General features: G+C 43.6%; 1 protein-coding gene across 1 annotated transcript in view; it reads left to right on the top strand.

Annotated features, from left to right (window-relative positions):
- LOC145415046 (uncharacterized) overlaps nucleotides 1-15,701 on the top strand; it is a 1,008,740-nt gene that overhangs the window by 718,949 nt on the left and 274,090 nt on the right. The window lies entirely within an intron of this gene.

Below are 15,701 nucleotides of genomic sequence, written 5' to 3' on the forward strand. Positions count from 1 at the left end.
TCTTGCACTGAACTTAGTCAATCGCACTCAGAAGTCCGTTCTCTTCACAGTGCGCACTCTTGTCTAACTTATGCTCCATTGTAACTTACTAAGTGTTGCACTCTGCACTTTAACTTTTCCCACTCTTCTAACCATTTTCTAAAGCAAAAACAAACAAGTCTATTTACTTTAAATTTTGTTCCAAATTAGTCTTTTCACTCACAACTGTAAATCCTCAACACAACACACTGTTTTTTTCACTGCACAACACTGTAAATTCCCGTGTGGTTTAGTGGAGAAGTTCTTGCTGTTTAATCACTGTCAGAGTCCGAGAGTATCACTGGCAGGTGACCTAGGGGTGCATCGCTGGGTCGTGGTGATGGCGTACCCACTGCAGACGACTCTGAAGACGGACGCAAACTCACGTCGAGCGGTGACTCTACCGTGGCTGATGTGCTGAGCTGTGGCTCGGAGCATGAGGGCCTGTCTTGGGGAGGCAACGGAGTGGAGCCAGGGCTGGGCACAGCGGGGGTCACAGGCCTGAAAAAACTGTCAATCGTTGATTGACACAAGGAACGACGATTCTGACGATTGATGATGCGCTGCCTGAAAGCACACACTTCCTCCACAAGTCCCAGGGGTCCCATCTCCCTGTCGCAGTTCGGGTGTTCCAGGTAGTCAAGAATGAACTCTAGGTGTTCCCAGAGTGCGCTCAGCTTGGGGATGGCTGGAGTTGTGTCATGCTGAGAGAGGTCCGCATCATCGTCGCCTTCGTCGTCGGAATCTTCAAGCTGGGTACTGACACCTGCAACTGAAGACGTGATCTCGATATCAGACAATGTCTGATACCCGGGATCGCCCTCGTCGTCATCCAACCACTCACACACATCATCCACATCAACATCATCGCCATGCGTTTGTAGCCGTGCATGGAGGTCATCCACGTCAAACCCTAGAAGATCGTACTCCACATCCATTCCGAGAAGCAGACGAGACCAACCATTTTCTAGAGTCTTGACAGGGACTTCCTTCCATGCACTGGCCCAGTTGTAGATTGCAGACTTATGTTGTAGCAGCGAAGGTTTCCAAAGTCCGCTGGCCTCGCGTGTCCTGTCCTTCCCTGCGCTCGTCCTCGTCCTCGAGAACAACCATCACCTCGTCCAGGAACTTCCGTCGGTATAGCCGCTTTGTTGCCACGATCACTCCTTGGTCCATTAGTTGGATGGGAGCAGTCGTATTAGGTGGCAGAAACATGCACCTAATCCTGCCATTCTCAGCCACCAAGTCCTTGTCGCACGGGTGGGCAGGTGCATTGTCGAGGAGAAGGAGGGCCTTTACCTGGTCGCGCGGGATTCCCAGTGTCTTCGTCTGTTAATTGATGATCTCCTTGATGAAGTGGTGGTGGAACCAGTCTTTGAAGATCTGGGCTGTAAACCATGCCTTCAAAGAATGGTACCAGACGACAGGAAGGACATCCATCACCCCATGAAGACACCGAGGCTGCTTTGCACGGCCAACAATAACGGGCTTAAGCCGATGCATGCCGTTAGCATTGGCACAACACAAAGCAGATATTCGTTGTTTGGAGAGCTTGCGGCCAGGTACACACTTCTCCGTCTCCTCGGCTAGAGTGTTCATTGGCAAAGAGCCATAGAATAAACCAGTTTCGTCAGCATTGTATACTTGACCGAGAGTGAGGCCCTTCCTGTCGATCAAGCCCTTCACCTTGTGCCGAAACTCGTCAATTCCATCCTCGTTAGCGTCGAAAGCTTCACCATGAGCTTTACAGTTGGTAAGGCCATGCCGTAACTTGAACGCGAAGAGCCAACCCTCGGATGCCTTGAAGTCTAGGGCGTCGTGAAGCCTGGCGAACTTCTCAGGAGCAGCCTTCAGCTCCGTTCCACGTACCATCACACCAGCAGCATGTTGCTGTTGATACTAAATCAACGTGGAGTGGTCTGTTTCAGCAAACTTGGGAGTAAACATCACCTTCCTCTCCACGTTGCGTTTGCTTCTCGATGAGAAGTCAGCCGTGTACTGCACGAGTTTGTCTCGGGATCTCTTGATATTGAACAAAGTAGATCGGGCCAGGTTGAACTCGCGGAGGATGCGGGAAGAAGACCACCCCGCATCTACTTTCTCCAATATCTCCCGTTTCTTCTCCAGAGTCAACACCACTCTCTTCCTCTTCTCAGGCGGCGGGGCCATCATCACACACACTAATAAGAGGCCCGAGAGCAGCAGGAGTGCCTGGAGCAGGTAATGAACCACCACAAAAGCGAGCACGTGGGCAGCCATGACGACGAGAGTGCACTCGCGGCGAGAGACAGGCGGAAAGTGGGGAGGATGCAGCGGCGCTCTATCGGACGTCGGAGGAATGACGCACCACAACAAAGGTGTCTCGCGCCGTGTGCAGCAAGTTTAAATTACGGGCGGGAATTTTTTTTTTTTTTTTTTTATTTTTTTGCGGTTTTCGGACCATTTTGGGAATGTTGGATCCCGGGACGATTATGTCCGGTTAGTGGGGATGTTTGGATATTAGAGGGATTACTGTATATATATATACTGTATATATATATATATATATATATATATATATATATTTTTACATATAGATATATATATATATAAAATATATATACAGTATATCCTCGTATTTCAATGCATTTTACTTCAATGCCTTATTTATTCACTCTAGAAAAAAGTTTCCGAGTTGTTTCACACTTCATTAGTTTCCTCACACTTTGACGCTGTCAGTCAGCAGACAACACTTGGCAAACGACGCGTACCGATGCTCAGTCTAAGCACTGTCTATTTTTCTATGCAACGGTTTTCCATGACCTTTATGCAGCAGGTCCGGCGGGGCAGTAGACACACGTGAGTGTGTTATTGTTTATGATTGTAACATACGATCTTCAGCCATTTTGTGAATACACAGCAGGTCCAGCTGGGCAGTAGACATCATTGAGTTTGTTATTGTTTATGATTGTAACGTACTATTGTTACATGTTTCTTGTAACACTATTTATTTTTGTTTTGATGGACAAATACATGAAATGGATGTAAAATAAAGCTTATTGATTTTTAAGGAAGGAAAGAATAATAACTTTCCCAAGACAGAGATGGTAGACTCAGCCCACCAATTTTTGATTCTATTTGACTATATTACAGCCTCTCTTCCTTTTAGCAGTGAGTAAAATAATATTGTTATAATTTCTCCCTTCATTTTAGTGACAAAGAGGGCACATAAAATGACCGGGGTTTAGTTGACCTACTTTGATGTAGAAAATTAAATAAATTGGTGAAAAGTGGCAGTTTTTCCTTGGTTAGTGACATCAGGAACTAGCCCATCCACCCACAACACACCCCCACTTGCCACTCAAGCCAGTCTTCACTTTATTTCTGGTAAGGATTTTTGGTGTTGCAGCTCTTTATAACAGCTTTAATGTCTTTTCAGGCACATGTTTATTGTGTTATGCTGTTTTACCACTAGTAAACACTCTTCATTTAATTTTGGGTAGGGCCATTTTGGTGGTATAGTACTTTCTGATAGGGTAGGTACATCTCCCACCGGAACACTCCTCCATTTTTCCCCTTGATTCTTAACTTCACGCTTCAACATTTCATGTTTCGCAAAGTTTTGGCGGAACATCCAACCCATGAAAAATGAGGAAATACTGTATATATATATATATATATATATATATATAAGGGTGGAGCCTCTGTGGTGCAGTGGTAGAGTGTGCGTTTCGCATGCTGGTGAGCGTTGGTTTGCCTCCCGCCAGAGTTGTAAAAACTTTGGGAAGCATTCACCAAGCCACTTGCTACTTTGGCGGACACAAGGGATGCTGTGGTTGAACCAGTGTCGCATACTAGTATACTTGCACCCAATCGGCTTAAGGCAGACCGATTACACGTGGTTCACAGACTACACACACATCCAAAGCCACTAGAACACTGCAATCACACTCATAAGCACTTCTCACCCTAAATACAATCTCTACCAGACAGCCTAAGCCACTGGGTAGAGATACATTGGCTGTATCATCCCTGCTTTGGTAGGGATAGGCCGGTCCTGCAGTGGACCTCAACGGCTGATGATGATGATGATGATGATATATATAAGGGTGCATCATGGTTGCGTTATAAAAAATATTTTCTCGTAAATTATTTTGAGCAGCTTGTCAATCGATCCTATTTCATGAGAAAAGTATCCTTTGGAAGTTTCAGTCCATTCCCAAAAGGTTTAGGGATTGCTCACTGATCATGAAGTTTTTTAAATAATGTGTGCCAAACAATTTGACAAATGTCATACAGCAGTACATCACAGTCTTTTATGTGATATCCTGCCTTTGCTATGTAAAATAAATAACACCTTTCCCCGGCTATCAATGGCCAGTCCCTGGTTATCAGATGTCTGTCTGTCTGTATACCTAGGCTGCTTCCCGCAAAGAATGGGGGGTATCTGAGACAGGACGACACAGTCCCAGTTTACTTATCCACACACACACATTTACACGTATCTTAGCCCCAAGGGGATAAGGGGCAGATCCTTACCACACCACACCACATGAGGGTCAACTACACAGTGCAGTCAGTGACATCCGCAGCAGGGCCCAACAGCAGTGCCGGTTTACCCCTGCCACGTCATAATGGACCCATATTCTCACCTGCACCTGACTTGATCAGCTGACCAGGCCAAATGCAGGAGAATATCCCCTCAGGGCTGCATCACCATTTATTCATTCACAATTTCTCTTCAGTCATCCCTATCATGCACAGCCACTCTTCCTTGCTCTTCAGACATTGCTCTTGCATCTAACGCTCGCTTCACACAGTCCATCCATCTTATTCATGGTCTCCCTCTCAGCCATACACCTCTCACATCTGACCCAGTTATCTTTTTCACCAGTCACTTTTCATGCATTCTCTCCATATGCCCAAACCATTGCAACATCCTCTCAGCTCGTTCAGCCATCTCCCGCATAACTCCAGTTCTTCACATTTCATCATTTCTCACTCGATCACACTTCACTCCACACATACTCCTCAGACACCTCTTCTCTGTTACATTCAAACTCTTCCTCTCTGCTACACCCATATTCCATGGTTCAGCCTCCTATAATGCAGTTGGTACACTACATCCTCATACAGCCTTCTCTTTATGTCCATGCTAAGCGAACAACATCAAAACACTTTTTTCATTCCTCCCAGCACCTTTCCTGCTTCATTCATTCTAAACTTCACCTCTACATCTATTCTTCCATCCGCAGCAACATGTGACCCTAAATACTGAAAACACTCCACCTCTTCAAGCAACTCACCATTCAAAACTACAATCATCCTCCTACCTCTGCCAACCTTGTACACTTCATCGCTTTTCTCTTATTCTCATTTACTCACAATTTCCTCCTCTCACACACTCTTCCAGACTCCTGTACCAACTTTCTCAATCTCTCCTCTGAATCAGCCACTAGTGCAGTATCATCCGCAAAGAGCAGCCCATTCAGATTCCACTCTCTGCCATCAACATTCATCAGATTCAAACCTCCACCTAACACTCATGCATTCATCTCCCTAACAACACCATCCATATAAATATTGAACAACCAAGGCGACATCATACATCCCTGCTGCAACCTCACTCTCCTGGGAAACCAGTCTCTCACAGTATTTACCACTCTTTCACATGCTGTACTATTTACATAAAAACTTTTCAATCCTTTTAACAACCTACCACCAACTCCATACAATCTCAAAATGGTCCACACAAAGCCTTCTTATCAGTTCTGTCATACACTTTCTCTAAATCCATGAACGCCCAAAACACATACCTTTCGCCAAATGCTTTTCACACATCTGTCTCACAGCAAACACCTGATCCATGCATCCCCTTCCACTCCTAAAACCATATTGCTCATTGCCAATTATTCCCTCTGTACCCTGTCTAACTCTCTTAACACTCTGTTGTACACCTTACCTACAACACTTAATAGACAGCTACCTACACCTAGTACATTCATACTTATCACCCTTACAGTGGAACCACACACGCACTTGCCCAGTCAATTGGCACCATACCACTCACAAAACATCCATTCAACAGTCTTACTAACCACTCAACAATAGTCACTCCTCCACCTTTTAAACATTCCACAACACACCCATCCATATCTGCAGCTTTCCTTTGATTATCTCCTTTACTACCTCCTGCACTTCTTCCATCATGATCAAAGAATCATTCAACTCTCCCAACACATTTATTTCTTGCACCCATCCATCTGCCATAATCTCAGCATCTCTTTCTTCCTCTACAATTTAACAGTCTTTCAAAATATTCTCCCCATCTCTTCCGTACTGCATCCATCTCAGTTAACATCCTTCCATCCTTTTGCTTTTACTCACTCTTCCTTCCCAGACTCTCCCTTTCACACCCTCTTCACCTCCATCCAAATCATTTTCTTATTCTGTTGAAAATTCTCAGTCAGCCACCTAACCCACCTCTCATCTGCTGCCACTTTAGCATCATGCACAGCACATAGGAGGACAAATATCTTGATTATCATACACAGTCATGTTTCACTTTTTTTTTTTTTTTTGTCCGACTCTGGGCATAGGCTTCACAGCCTGCTCTCAAGGCCCAGTAGTCCTCCTACATATCATGCACCTCTCTACGTGTCACCACTTCGGTGCTAATACCAGCCGTCCATATTGAATACATGCTAGGGCTGTCTCATTCAGGACAGGTGTATTAGCGTGGATATTTTCACATGTCGGCGGGTCTTCTGGTAGGTCAGTAAAGCCTGATTTTATGAAATTCAAATATTTAAACTGTTCCCTGCCCCAGCGGGGATTTGAACCTAGGTCCGGTAGGACTGCAGGCCACCTCTCTACCGATTGAGCCATCACTGATGAACTCTGCCTGAATTTTGGCACATACTGTACTTAGGCCATGTGCATTTGGTCACAAGGGCATGGGAAGTAATTTCATTTTTTGCAGTGTTTGTGATAAGTGGCTGCATAAGAGATGTATTGGTATTAGAGACAGACTGTGAGATAATGCTGATTTCGTGTGTACGGTGTGTCGGGGAGAGCATTTTTTTATTTTTTTTTTATTATGCTAGGAAGAAGGAACCAAAGGCATTAGCCCGCAATTGCTGTTCCTTCCAAAAGAAAAATGAAATACAAGAGAGCCAAATTCAAGATCCGATCATTTCGAGATGCCTGAACAGACTGCATGTGAAAGACTGGAGATCATAGCTAACAGGAAATACAGACAGAGGGAGACATTCCAGAGTTGACGTGTTGCATAAATGAAGGACTGGGAGTAACGGTTAACTCTTGCATTAGAGAGTTGGACAGAAAAGGGATGAGAGTTTGCTGCTAGATGGGTGCCACGTGCCTGTCATAGAGGTGGAGGGATACAAGCAGACAGTTCAGAGAAGCAGTGACCATTGAAGCAGCGACAGAAAAGAGATAAAGATGCAAAAGTGCGGTGAAGAGACAGGTTGAAGGGAGCCAATAAGAGGAACGGAGTTAATGAGACAAAAAGCCTTCGACTCCACCCTGTTGAGAAGAGCTGTATGTGGGGAGCCTCCCCACACTTGAGAGTTGTATTCTACACAGGGGCAGATAAAACCCATGTATAAAGTCAACAACTGTGCAGGGGTAAAGAAGGAACAGAGTCGGCCTAGCACACCTAATCTCATGGAAGCATATTTTACAAGAGCAGTAATATGATCTTTCCAAGACAAGTCCCGAGTGAATGAAACCCCAAGCATGTTCAAGGATGATGCAGAATTAAGCTGAATATTATTAAACATTAGTGGGTACCCCGGTGGAAGATATTGTCAGATTGATAGGTGTATGAACTGAGTCTTTGATGCATTAAAAACAGCAATATTATTTTTACCCCAGTCAGAGGTATGAGCCAAGTCAGACATTAAGTGTGCCATAGCCTTATCCTTTGTTTGTTGAAGTAACTGCTGAGATGGATGTTGCGGGAACCGAATGGAAAGGTGAAGGGCAGAGTCATCAGTGTATGTTTGGATAGGGTTAGATGTACAGCTTAGAAGGTCATTAATGAATAAGAGGAAGAGAGTTGGTGATAGGACAGAGCCCTGAGGAACACCACTGTTGATAGTTCTAGAAGAACGATGGCTGTCTACAACAGTGGCTATAGAATGACCAGAAAGGAAGCTAGAGATGAAGTCACAGATAGAAGGACAGAAACCATAAGAGGGAAGTTTGGAAATTAAAGATTTATGCCAGACTCGATTAAAAACCTTTGAGATGTCAAATGCAATGGCAAAGCTTTTGCCAAAGTCCCGAAAGGAGGATGACCAGGAGTCTGAAAGATAGTTGAGAAGATCACCAGTGGAGCGTCACTGACAGAACCCATACTGACGATCAGAAAGAAGGTTGTGATAGGAAAGATCTATCTATCTATCTATAGCCCGACGCCCTAATCCCGCAAAGGGTGGCTGCAGACAAAACGCCTCCAAGTCACTCTGTCACCCACCATTTGACTCCCCTCCCCCCAACTCACCCCCCCCCTCCCTCATATACCTCTCAACTCCATCCCTCCACCTCATCCTCGGTCTACCTCTCCCTCTCCCTCCCTCCACCTCACCTACATACACCCTCTTAGTCAGTCTTTCATTCTCCATTCTCTCCACATGTCCAAACCACCTCAGAGTATTTCTCCTAATCTTTTCAACCACATCCACATCTACCCCACAATGTTCCTTCACTTCTTCATTCGTCAACCTGTCCCTCCACGTCACTCCACATGCTCCTCTCAAGTAACTCATTTCCACTGCTCTCACTCTTGACTTGTTCCCCTCTTGCAAGGTCCACGCCTCGCTTCCATACGTCAGGGTAGGGATCACAATACCATCATGCAGTGACTTCTTAACTTCCATACTCACCTCCCTATTTCTCATCACTGCTTTCAGTGTACCAACATCATTTCTTCCCTGCTGTACCCTTTCACGTACTTCATCCCCCAAAGTTCCATCCTTACTCATCACACTACCCAAGTACTTGAATGCACTCACATTCTCCATATCCTCACCATCCAATCTCACTGCACACTCTGTGACTTCATTCCTCTCAAACACCATAACTTTACTTTTGTTTACATTAACTTTCAGCTTCCTCCTCCTACACACTGTCCCAAATTCATTCACCAAACCTTGCAACTCCCATTCATCTTCATTCAACAATACTGTATCATCAGCAAACAGCAACACCGGAAGCTTCTAAATCTCACCCTCATTCATTAGGGCCACCCACACATCCACTGCCCTACCCTGCACCTCCTTTACAACCCCATCCATATATATATTAAACAGCCATGGAGACATCACACACCCCTGTTTCAGTCCCACATTGAGATCAAAGAACTCACTCAGCTCACCATCCACTCGCACCGTAGCCCTAGCTCCCTCGTACATACTCTTCACAGCACTCAACAATTTCCCCTCCACTCCATATATTCTCAATACCTTCCACATACCTTGCCTATCTATTCTGTCATAAGCTTTCTCCAAGTCCATGAAGGCAGCATACACTTTCCTTCCCTTCTCTAGATACTTCTCCACTAAACATCTTAGAACAAATATCTGATCTACACACCCTTTTCCCTTCCTAAATCCCCCTTGTTCTTCTCCAACTAGCTCCTCTGTCATATGCCTAACCCTATCAATGAGTATTCTACCATATATTTTACCAGTCACACTAAGAAGGCAAATACCCCTATGGTTACCACATACTTCTCTCTCCCCTTTTCCTTTGTACAGAGGAACATTTATACCTGATTTCCAGTCTTCTGGAACCCTTCCCTCTTCCCAAGCCAATCTACACAACTTCCATATTCACTCCACAGATGCTTTAAAAATTTTCTATTAAGAATTGACTCAAAAACTTCTGAGATACAGGATGTTAAAGCAATTGGATGATAGTTAGAGGGTTGGGAATGGTCACCCTTCTTTGGGACTGGCTGAATGAGAGCAAACTTCCAGCAAGAAGGAAAGGTACAAGTTGATAGACAAAGGCGAAAGAGTTTACCTAGGCAGGGTGTAAGCCCAGAAGCACAGTTCTTGAGGACAACAAGAGGGACTCCATCAGGCCCATAGGCCTTGTTAGTGTTGAGACCTGTGATGGCAGAAAATACATCAGCTGAAGAAATTTTATTGTCAGCCATGAGGAAGTCAGAGGGGGGAAGTGATGGAGGAACAGCACTGGAATCGTCTAAGGTGGAATTGGAGGAGAAAGTCTGAGCAAAGAGATCTGCTATATCAGTAGAAGAAATAGCTACAAAACCATCAGAGTAGAAAAGAAGAGGGAAGGATGATGAGGAAAAGTTGTTGGGGAGATTGTCAGGTGTGAAAGGATTGATCTTGCTGGTGAGTCTCTTGAGTGTGTGGAAGAGTTTTGTTACTTGGAGACATGTTATATTCTGGAGGTGGGGCTGAAGCTAGCTTTTTCTAGAATGAGGAGTGGTTGGAAGTTCAGGGAGCTGTTGTCTTTCCTGACTGTGAGAGGGCTATCCCTCTGTGAAGGGATCTTTTGGATACGATATGTAATAGGAGTGTAATGCTTTCTGGTAATGAGACATGGGCAGTAAAGGAAAAGGATATTCTTAGGCTCAGATGTGCAGAAATGACAATGATCAGGTGGATGTGAGTTGAGAGGAAGGATGGGACTGGAGTGCATTGGTGTTGTGATGAGGAAGGGTAGATTGAGATGGTTTGGGCATGTGGAGAGGCTGGGGGATGACAGTTGGGTGCAGAAAGTGAGAAGTGTGAACATTGGGAGTGGATTTTTGTATATTCACATTTCATGTTATTACGAGTTATGATTCCAGGGTTTTTCTGTCCTTGACTTTGCTGGCTCTGCGTTTCACATATGAGTAAACCATCAAAGAATTCACCAGTTTAAGGGATATTTGGAGACTGTACAACAGAATTTGTTGTTAAATAATCTCAGAATGCATATTAAACAAGTGATGAAGATTACTATGTTTGGTAATGTTTGGGGATACTGCAAAGAATTTTGAGGCCCTTACATAGTTATTTTATGGTCATGGATGCCATGTTTCAATTTCATTACTTTTGCAGTAATTCATTTCTTGTAGGTGACATAACCCTTACAAATGATGATGGCTAACCATTCCCTTAATGCAGTCTTCATCCAAGGCAATTGCTCACAGTCCTTAATGGGATGCACTGTGATTGGAAGTGTAGTTTTACCGCTTAACAGATGTTAATACCTTGTAGAAGAGCTATGAAAATAAAAAAAACAAGGACACAAGCAGAAGGGCTAACATGTTAACTGTTTGGTGACATTTCAGAAAATGTCCAAAAGAATGAAGGAAATATGAAAAAAAAAAAAAAAAAAAATTGAGCAAGATGCAATGGAGACTTTTAACATTTATCCATTTGTACTGTGCCAGGGATCGAACCCTCAACTAGTTCATGACAGTCAGGTAGTTTATTTGCCGTGCCATGGTCATTTAGAAGCCATTAGCTTATGGTAGTCAAGCAGTTTATCTGCTGTCCCATGATCAGGTTGTTGTCGTTGTTGTTGATCAACCCTGCTCTGTCTAGCTGAACAGACCCATCAACCATATTCAAGCAGCCACCCTTGTAGTGTACTGTCACCTCTGCGATCCAGACTGCTGCGTGGTAAAAAGGGGCAAAAATCAAGTTACTGGTGATGACCACTGCAGGCTGGAATGGTCGGGAACTCAGGTTGACGTAGACTCTCTCCCAATAGCGGCCTCTTTGGTTGCATTTGTTATATTTCAGGTGGTCAAGTTAAGAGTGGTAGCATGCCAAAATGATGGGGTCAGTCTCCAGCTCGGCCAACCCAAGCCCAACCTTTGCAATTTCCCAAAATGCTCCTGGGTTACACATTAACAAGCTACTAGGTCAACTCTGCCACTAATTCTCAAGGGTTATACAAACAGTAAAGTTCGGGTGGGAAGAAATATGTATTAACAAACCCAAAAAAAGTGTAGAAATCCTTCCATCTGCAAGCCCTGCAGAATAATCCTGTATCAGTTGACACATTACTCAACATCATATGGCCCTAATATCAAAATCCAAAAAACTTAGCTCCTTTGTCCCAAGTTCAGTCCAACGTGGCTCTCCATAATAGCCCTTCTGAGCTCATAGTTCATTGGTCCAGTCTTCTAATATTCTTGTCTTCCACAATGGGACCTTGACCTCCACACTGGGACTCTGACTTACTCACTGGGATTGACCTCCACACTTCAGCCCGATAGAAATTAACGTGTACAATGAATAACTATTCTCCCTAATGCAAGTAATCCCTTCATATGATCAAGAAAGTCTCATAATAAAGAAACATGAGTTACAACACTCGGCATTTCAGTTAGAAACGGAATAACACATGGCACTACAGACACATATATCTGCTCAAAATAATACTTATTGTAGGGATAACATGGAAGAAAAAGTACTATAACAAATAAGCATGAAGAACTCTAACTCTAACCATGAAAAACATCATTGCATCGATATCATGGTGCCTCACAAAGCAACTATGTGAACATTAACTCACAACTAACCATCCATCCATCCATCATCCAATTCTACATTGCCCCATGAGGAGCGTAGAAGCCCAGGGCTAGGCAATTCGATCTTGACATTTAAGATGAGAGTGACCAGCCTCAGTTATCCCTGAGTGGCATTACGTGAGCAATAACCCCAACCACCCTCGGATATAAACCTTCACCAGCTCAATCCAATTGGAGTGCTGTAATTACCCGCTAAACCACCAGGCACCATAATTTGGTTATATGGTTACCACCCAGCATTGTAAATGGTTTCCTGGTGTACAGGAAACCATTAGGCTTGTCACTCAGTGTAGAGTCACCCATAGGCAGAAGGAAGAGGAAAGAAGGAAAGAAATTAACTCACAACTAACACAGCTTTAATAAGTACTGAATTTGCAAAGTCTACTCAACACATATTAATAAATAATTCACAGTTCCAAGGCACCTAATATTTGGCCCACAAAAATCACACATTTATCTGAGGCTTAGACAGAACTCTTATTCCAGTTACTAAATAATAGGATAAAGTACAGTACACAAATATATGGGAAATACCTCACTATCCAGCTCAAGAAATACAAGGGAGGTGAGCAGGAACACAGACTCGCTTCTCCAAAGGCTAATGGCATCACCTTGCGTGATTGTTCGCATTTCCTGAGGAACGACAACACTGATACTAACACGAGTCTGTTTCTTATTTTCGTCGCTATTATCACTCGCGGGGTATCTCTCATTCGCTCTTCGACACATCAAACAACAATATTATCAAATTACTTACAGAATTCCTGAGGGAGGGGGAGGATGACTACAGCACCGACCATCTGCCTCGTTTCACCATCGGTGGGCGAGTGAGTCACACGCCAACACTGCGTGATGGAAAGGGGGGGGGGGATGACTGCATACACAATTTAAAATTTTTCATTACTAAAGACTCGTGGTAGACTCAGTGTGATGTCTTTCCCCTTACAGTTGATTACCCGAAGAAAATGACATTCTCTAGTTACAGTAATTACTCACCAACACATCTCTCCATACACTTGCATCGAAAAACAATGAAAAACATCGTGCCCTACATCCCTTAACACATCCTTACATTATGCTGGATTACGTGGCCATAGGCACATATTCCTTCTCACTCGAGTTTTTATATTATAAAGAGACTTAATACTAGTAAATTACAGTAGAAAAAAAAAAATGACTTAGCAACTAGGTAACTTAATCTACGTTCTGATCATGTCCGCATGGAAACAACTATACCCTGGCCACACTGTCTCTAAACAAAATACAACTTCATTATCATTTCCGGGCACTACACTAGGGCCATCTCATGCAGTGAACTGATGTTCTCTTGAGGGTGACAGCACCTCACCATGGAGAGGCACAGGGAGAAGTGCAGAGGTTTGGCTCCTAGATTGATGCCACATTTGTGTCTCTCCACCTAGTTAGCAGGGGACACCGTAACATGCTCCACATCACCATGTTGTCTGGTTATATGGATACCACCCAGGGGTGCAAATGATTTCTCTGGTTAGAGGAAACCCTTAGACTTCTCATTCAGTGTAAAGCCATCTGAAGTGGAAAGAAGAGTAATAGAAAGAGACAGGAAGGAATGAGAATAGGAAGAGAGGAAGGCAGACACAGAGATAGAGTGATAAAAGTGAGTAAGAGGTAGGAAGCACTACTTCAAGTGAATGAGTGATGGTCACTACCACCCACCACCATCATGATCAGGTAAAAGCTATTAGCTGATGGCTGTCAGGCCGCTTATCTGCTGTATCATGATCAGATAAAAGCTATTTCTACCTGCCCTTGATTTATAGCAAGGATTCCCTTGCCACCAGTGATGGTCTGAAAGGGTGAGGCTGCCGCTAGCACTTGAGCACATAGAATATATTAATCTCTGTCAACACTAACACTGTCTGACAGAGGCAATCCATTAACTGCCAAGTCATTTTTTTATTTTTTTTCCCACTTCTGGGCCAGCTTTGCATAACTTTCCTACCCCATTCCCAGGCCAGGTGTGAGTTTCCAACAAAATAAAGATTTGTTGCCTGTGTTCACCAAATTGTTGTGCCATGTATTTGAGCCATGAAAAACTGCTCCAACAGATGACACACCTGCACGTCATCGGCCTGGAATCAGTGGACCAACAAATGACGCGTCAGTTTGTCACTGGTCCGGAATAGTGTTAAGTTGTGTGATTCTTTGTACTAATTTCATCAAACTAATTTATTAAGTTTTACAGATTCTGAGCCTTTGGTTCCTTATTGTTTGTATTAAAAAAACAGTCATAATACTGTAATGTATATAGGACATCATTAAGATGAAGGTCATGTACTGAAGCATGCAAATTGCAACTACACAAAAGGCAGAATGGAAACACTTCCACACAGCTACCAAATCAACCCAGGCCTACTGGCAGAATGACCAGATCAGTCAGGTGTGCTTTTTCCAGCCCAAAGGTGTCCACCTCAGGAATATTAGCTAAAATATCAGGGGTAATAAAACATCGGGGGTTTTATCATAGTCGTGGCTTAAGGGACACATCTTAGACCCTAGTCATGAATCATGTTGGTGGAACCTATACAAAAAGTAACCCTAAATAACTAAGTACTTTTGGCTGCAGCACAAAGCACACCAGCCTGCATAGCTGCAACTAAAAGTCAGTGAGACATAATAAAGCAAATCAAAGACACAGTAATGCTTCTGACTACATATACAGTGCACAGTATCGAGTGCAGTATGGCAATAAGGGGCATAATAACACAGGAGCAGAAAACCATAAATATTGTATTGCTAACAAGCAAATGGAAAAAATAAAATATGAGTAATAGTGATGTGAAGTGAAAGAAAAACTGCCTTAACAGAATAAAAAGTCTTGGCTTCACTGTAAATCTAAAACAAACCACACTATGTCCTACTTCCCAGGTGGCAAAAATGTCATACAATGGGTAGGAAGAAAAAAAAATACTCTTGAAACATACAGAAAGTCCTGGGAAGCATGAAGATGAGGTGGGAACCAAGTGAGTACAAAATACTGAAATGAAAAATGCTTACAGTAAAATAAAGCACTTGATGGTAATGGAAGGAAAATCATTGAGAAGAATGGAGATGGCCCAGCACATCAAAGAGAGAA

This window comes from Coenobita brevimanus, chromosome 101 (genome assembly GCF_032717465.1).
Source record: "Coenobita brevimanus isolate Jiangsu-jjx chromosome 101, ASM3271746v2, whole genome shotgun sequence".
NCBI classification, from domain to species: Eukaryota; Metazoa; Arthropoda; class Malacostraca; order Decapoda; family Coenobitidae; genus Coenobita; species Coenobita brevimanus.